The sequence below is a fragment of the Elephantulus edwardii genome, unplaced genomic scaffold, assembly GCF_000299155.1.
Source record: "Elephantulus edwardii isolate Elephantulus edwardi_28Jun2011 unplaced genomic scaffold, EleEdw1.0 scaffold00047, whole genome shotgun sequence".
NCBI classification, from domain to species: domain Eukaryota; kingdom Metazoa; phylum Chordata; class Mammalia; order Macroscelidea; family Macroscelididae; genus Elephantulus; species Elephantulus edwardii.
In genome coordinates, this window is record NW_006399797.1 from 13,398,809 (window position 1) to 13,406,261 (window position 7,453).

Below are 7,453 nucleotides of genomic sequence, written 5' to 3' on the forward strand. Positions count from 1 at the left end.
AGCAAAGTATTACAATAGAATGTGCAGAGAGCTGGGATTGGAGAATAAAAAAAGAAGAACTTACTCTGCATTTCTCAATCTGAAAGAACTAAAAAACAAATATAAGCCTCATGTTGCAATATTGAAAGATGTTATGGGCAATATATTGAATAACCCAGAAAGCATAAAAAGAAGATGGAGGGAATACACAGAGTCACCATATCAGAATATTGACTCTGAATAAAATGTCATTAAGTACCATATGAACAGGCATCAATTGTAATGAAAGAGGAAGTGGGAGCTGCATTGATGGCATTGGGGAAAAATAAAGCACTAGGACTCGATGGGATACCTCTTGACTTAGTTTTTTATAACAATTACCACATGTCAAAAAAATTTTTATGTCCAGACAATATAAGCAATAAACGTTTAGTTTTTTTAACAACTTGCTTTCTATACTGTTGAAGATTGTATTAATACAGCCATGTTCAGCAGCATGCATTTTTCTTTGCATAATTTTATTCTGTAAATAGAAACATTTAAATTAATGGTACTAGTACCCCATCCATTCATGTACCTAATTGAATGACTATTGCTAATTGAGCAACTATTATTCTTCCATTAACTCTTCTTTGTACTGGAAAAAAAATTAGGGAAAAAATATGTCTCTGCTCTCATTAGAAATATATATCCGGAGGGAAAGGCAAAGAGAAAAGAAGTAATATTCATGGTATGTCAGTCAGATCCTGATAATAATTAAGAAGACACAAAGGTAGTGCCTGAAAGGGAGAATGTTACACTTTTAAATAGAGTAGTTGGTAAGAACCTCAATAAGAAGAATTTTCCTGAAAGAGCCAAATGCTTTCTAGGTGAAGAGAAGGCCAAGAAACCAATTTAATTCAAAGGTCCAGGGTGCTAACTAGCATATGCGGTGTGTTTAACAAACAAGGTCAGTGTGAACAAGGCAAGGTGGAATAAACATTAAGGTCTAACTAGAGAGGTGAGGAGGAGACTCTGACAACTGGGAAACTGTTGAAGAATTTTGAGAAGAGGAATGATACGATGTTACTTAGTTTAAAAATCATAAGTTGGTACAATAAATTAAGTAATATGGCCCTCCCATGCATAGTCTTCCATTTAATAAGTCTAGCTATGGTAGAATCTTATGTCTATGCTTAAGACCTCATTCAAGAATGAGATCTTTATTGTAGTAAGGAGATAGAATCAAGGTGAGATAAAACCCGATCTTCTTGTTGAGTATGATCGAGTCAGAACAAACCCATAGGTGACCCTGCAGTGGGTTTTCAGAGGCAGTTCATCACATGGAAGGAGATTACCAATCTTTCTCCCATGAAACAGCTAGTGGATTTGAACCATGTGTCTTCAGGATTGCAGCACAGCTTCTTGCCACTAGACCACCTAGATGATATTACCCAAGTCTCCAACGTTAGCTCTCCTGGAGGTGTGATAGGCATGAGCTCCTATATAAAGGAATATTCCTGGGAAGCTCAATGCTTGTTTGCTTGGGACATAGCATCTACTCTGACCCAACTGCTCTGACAGCTGATGGTTGACAGTCAACAATTGACAACTGGTGACCAAGAGCTTCAATATGAAGACTTAGGGTCACTGTTCATCAGTCTCTGTGATCAAGTACATCTGCCTATCTCATCCATAGTTTCATCATCCATTTCCCTCACAGTTGTTTATGGGATTTTTTTAAGTTTCTGTAGGAAATTCGAGCAAATCACAGAACTCAAAGACAAAGATAAGAATGAGAGGGCTTGAGGCAGGAGGAATAATTGATGTCAGGGATGATGGAGTGGTACCCCAGTTTGGATATTGGGTTCATTGTTAAATGCTGATGCTGCCTTATAGGAAAGAATAAACAAGGCATACAATTCCTAGGGTTTTGTTTTCAATAATGTCTACAGAAGCAAAGGGAAATAATATAGGGACTAAAAGCACTGAAGCAAGTCCTGAGCCTGTGAAGACAGAATTATGCTTTCTACTCTCAAGGATGAACCAGAAGGGAAAATCATGGAGATATGACAGGAAATACCCCCCCCCAGACGATTAGTCACTGAGAAGGTAGTCCATGAAAGGAACTGTTAAGACCAAGAAACTATGGACACCAGCAAATATTTATTCTGTAGATCAATACCAGTAACTTTATGAGGAGCTATTACTAGTTTGTGAGATTGACAAATTTAGGGGCAACACCTTTAGTTCTGAATGCTGCAGAATGGAAGAACATGTCAAGGTAGTTATCAGATCCGCAATTAGCTATGGAATAGTCATGACTGATAGCACAAGGTCCAGTTACACAACACATTAACTCAGAACAGATAGCCAGCCTGATAGACTGGATAAAATCTACAATTAGATTTGTTTACCCTCTGAAGGGAGACTGGTCCTCCTCCCTGTTAAATACATACTGGGATGTGCATGGAAGAAGCCTATCTTGCTTATGCAAGCCATGCCGGAATGACTTGATGATGTTCAGGATAATTATCCAATGAGTGTGCCCTTTACACAAGTCACGATCGATACGGTAATCTGGGGACCCCCTGCTACCTGGGCACCCCATGTAATTTTGCTACTGGAAAACAATGTGAGAAGCCATGTCAGGTCTTGCTGAAATGGATTTTAGAAATGCAAGAAACTTCAGGCTGATTTGTAGGCAAATATGAAAAGACTATGGAGCAAGGTTTCCCTTGACAGGGCAGAGATTTTTAGACAGTTACTAAGAAATGAGATGAATATACTGGACACTGATGGAATTTAGACAGAGGTTCTAAGGCAACACTACAGAAGGTTGAGTAAGCTAATGGAGACTTCCTCTTCATCTGGTCCACCAACATTAGTAAAGCCTAAGTAAATTCATTCTATTCACCCCAATCATGAGGGATTTAAAGTTAAGGTTCCTCACCTAGGACCACTGGGAGCAGAAGCTCTGCTAGTTAATCAATATATGCACTGAAAAGAGGGCCAAGATCTTCTAATTCAACTCCCAGCATGAGAACTGAAGCTACCTGCATGCATGTGGGTATAGTGGCCTAGGAATGGGGAAGAGCTTTTCTTGAGGCTGTAATCCCAAAACCTGTTGCTAATATCTTTAAGGGGCATATGATGGGACTAAATGTGAAAATTTGGAGGAGATTGGAAAGATTTTATCAGATGTTGCATGAAAGTATTCCTTTATCTGAACCTATTACTGGTATGGATACTGTGAGGAAGACTCTCTCTACCTGATTATTGTAAAACTCACAGTGTGCAAATTTGCCATTAGGGCCACTATTGATTAGACATGATAAATGGGAACCATGAGAACTGCCAAAAACTACTCAGAGTTAATCTGAGGAAGTTCAGGACACCTGGAGGACAAAAGGAGTTTATTACTTTGATTAAAGGTATGCTAAAGGATGAAGTGTGGGTGTTGACAAATTCCCCATATGATGTGTAAATAAGATGGTTCATAGAGATTAAGGGTAGACTATCAAAGCTTAAATGACTTCAGGTACCACCTCTGACTTCAGAAGTTCCAGGCATGATATCAATAGTGCAGAAAATGCAGAAGACTGAAGGATACTAAGTATAGACATTGCAAACACTTTTTTTTTTCTCCTGGATTCCAACCTCAGAAAAAAAGTTAAGCCAACGTTTACTTTCACATGTGAAGGCACCCAGCTTACTTTTTACAGTGCTGTCACAGGATTATTTTCATTTGACAGCCTACTCTCATAGCCTGGTTAGAAGAGGTTTAGACTTGGTCCAGATGGCCACTGCAGTTATATATTACATTAATGATATAGCCAGCATGTTACTATCAAACACTGAAGAACAGACTAAGGATGATTTGACGACAGTAATTGCCCACATGGCCAATAGAGGCTAGTTTATAAATCCAGCAAAAATACAGGATTATATCCAGCAGTGATATTCTTGGGAATAACCAGGGCAGGATCCATCGATGCTATTCCATAGGCAACCAAGAGTAAGTTACTGTCACTACGTACTCCCAAGACTAAACAGATTTTGGAAGACTCTTATTCCACATTTTGGAATATTGCTAGCTACCTACCATCCCTAAAGCTACTGGGGGATGGGGGATAAACTACATTTGCATGCAGGGCTGAGCAACAGCAGGCTAAATCAGCATTACACAGAGAAGTCGCACTCCCTTCGCCTCTAGGCCCTCATGACCCACATTCTGACATAATTCTTTAGGTACCTGTCATCCGTGGTTGTGCATACTGGAGTTTATGACAAAACCTGAACATGCTGCCTGGTGGTGCGCATGGGCATTCTGGACCCAAAATTTCCTAACTTTACTGCACCATAGACACCATTTAAAAGAAAATGATTCACCTGTTATTGGGCATTGATTGAAACTGTTTCACTGACATAAATGATCATAAAGTCTGAAACATCCTTAATATCTGGAGTGATTTCAAAGAAGCACTCTAATAAAGAAAGCAATGCCCAAATTATTTCCAGGATAAAATGGAAATGGATCATACATGAACAAGTCACTGGAGGAATGCAAGGAGGCAATGTGATGTTAAGGGCTTACTGTCCTAAATGGCTTGTCTATCCATTAACTTACTTTGTCATATGGATGAGAAGGAATATGTGAATAGGGTATGTTAGCCTATCCACAAGGGGTGTGGTTAGGCTCACCAATCCACAAGAGGATTGGGTAGTCTTGCCATTAAATTGAGCAGGAAAACAAAACAAAAGTAAACCAAAAAAACCCCAAAACCCCCACAAACTCAAGTGAATAAATTGAACAGGTCCAGTAGCAGAATGAAGGGATCTTCCCCACCCTTTAAGAAGCAGCAGCAGTAAGAGAATGTAGAGATCACTGGAAGGCAGAGATTCTTGTGCCAGCCACTCTAGGGCCACCAGGAGCAGCAGTCACACTAGCCACCACAGAGAAGCAGAGATCTGACCTGCGATAGGACTTGGGACTGGTGCACCATTGGGCTGGAGCTAAGAGCCTTAAGTTTGTTGGACAACTGGGGTGGGGTATGTTTGGGGAGTGAGAGCCATCATTGGCAGGACTGAAACTTTGTAACATTGGCCTAAAGCTGTGAGGCTCAAAACTGAGGGCCCTGCAAGAACATTTTGGAAGTTGTCCTTACTGAGTGATTGTGTTCTGCTACTAACCTTTGACTACTAAGCTTTTGACTTCCCCAATATTGTTCTGCGTGGTCTCTTAGCTATTTTATCATATTTTGAACCCAGTAGAGCAGTAAGATTGGTTTTGAGATGAGTAGAAAGAGGTGAAGAAGCCTGAGATACGTGTCCGACCTCATGGGGATTTGTTTTGTGCTGTTGATGTTGATGAAGAGGATAGTCTGCTTTTGTGAAATTGGTAAAGTTTAGATATGGCCATCTCCACATGGTTCTTGCTGGATATAGAGAGGCTGCAGGAATGCAGAGGTTGGTTGGAACCAAGCACAAAATTCCAGTAAAGACTGTTCTATCAACAAGAGAAATAGAGATTGTTGATAACCATGAAGCAGATTCTCTGGGGAAGGGCTCTGTGCATAGTTGGCAAGTCAATTATACTTGACCAAAGGCATCAGTGGTACAAAATGACTTCAAATGGATAATTACTCTGGACTGAGTTTCACATATCCTGTAATGAGGTAAATGCTAAAAATACCATGTGAGAACTGGAACAAATGATACAGTTTGGGCCACCAAGTTATAATTTGTCAGACAAAGGAATGCACTTTACAGCCCACAGATGCAGCAGTAAACCAAGAACCATCTTATTAAATGGACATGCAGGAAACTGCAGTGCAATCCCGAAGGCATGACGTTCGAGGCCACAAGCTGCTCCACAGGAGAAGGATGGACAGTCCCCTCCAATGGGATTAACTGCCTCTGAAAACCCACCAGAGGGTCAGCTATTTGGTTCCAAGTCTACAGTACACAACAATAAAAACTACAGTGTTGTACACCACCCTCAGATTAATGGTTTGGTAGAAAATTGAAATGAACAACTGAACCATTTTTTATCTAAAATAGAGAGATAAGGGCATTTATCATTTGGAAAGGTCGGCAAAGGAGGGAAGGAACCTCAATGAGATAGATTGACAGTTTGACTGTAACAACAGGCTGGAGTAGGCCAGAGATGGTAAGAATGGCACAGGACAGCGCAAGGCTCAGATCCATTGTTCCAAGGGGTTGCTGTGAGTTGTAGTTGACTCAGTGACATATCCCTTCCCTCAGTAGAAAATCTGGGTATAAGCAAACAACAATTGGAAGGAAAGAGAAATAATAGCTGAAAGTAAAGTGATGAATAAATGGTTTATGTAGTGGGGAAAAGAAAATATTATGCTGATACCACAAGATATTATCATAGCAAGAGTGCATCTTTCTTAAATTAAGTTTCATCAGAGACCAGAGAAGTGAAGGCAAGATAAACTTACTAGTATAAGACAAAATACATTGAAGTGTATCTGAATGTACTTGATTAATATTGAATATTTCTTTTACAGAAAGCTGAAAATCCACCTTCAGGCTGTATTTGCTTTGCTCTAAGGAAGTGATAATTATTTATGTAAGACTGTTTTGAATTTGTAAAATGATTGTAAGAGGAAATACAGGTGAGGGAGTGGCTTGTGATACAATGACTTAGATGATAAGGTCTTTCCATCCATGATGTTGTTATGTTCCAACATGCTCATTGCTAGCCCTCCAGTGGGTTTTTAGAGATGGTGAATCATGTGACAGTAGAGTGCCTGTTTTCTCCTGTGGAGGAGCTGGGTTGACAGTGTACCTCCTTACCACTCAGCCACCGGAGCTCTCTTTGCATCCATATGCTTCCCTTCCACTTTTGGTAGTTGTTCCAACCTCTTTGTCTATGCTTAGGATCTCACTCAAGGATGTGTCAGGTATTGAGCTAAGGAGATTAGATTATGGTGGAATACAAAACCCATTCTATTCAAAGATGTCCACACCATCACTCTTAGTTCTCCTGGGGGTTAATAATCCCGAGATCCTATATAAAGGAATGTTCCTGGAAAGCTAAAGGTTTGTTCATTTGGGACACTGCATCTTACTTGATCCAACTGCTCCAAAGCTGGCAGTAAATATTCTACAACCTCGATCTGCAGGCTCCTGGACCGGTCATTCATCAGCATATGCAACTACATCATCCATAATTGTAGGAACCATTTTCCTGACTTTTTTTTTAGTTTCTGTGAGACTTTCCAGTGAACAATAGAACTCAAAGGGAAGACAGCTGGGAGAAGGAGTAATTGACAGAGATAATGGGATGGTGCAGCAGTTTGGGCATTGTTCACCTCTGCATCATAGGAACTGTCAGGTTGGAACCAACCCATAGCTCACCCTCTGGCAACCTTTCAGAGGCTATAAATTGAAAGGGAGGAGATTGCCCATATTTCCCCCAAAGAGCAGCTGCTGGATTTGAGCCTCCTACCTTTGGGTTGTACAT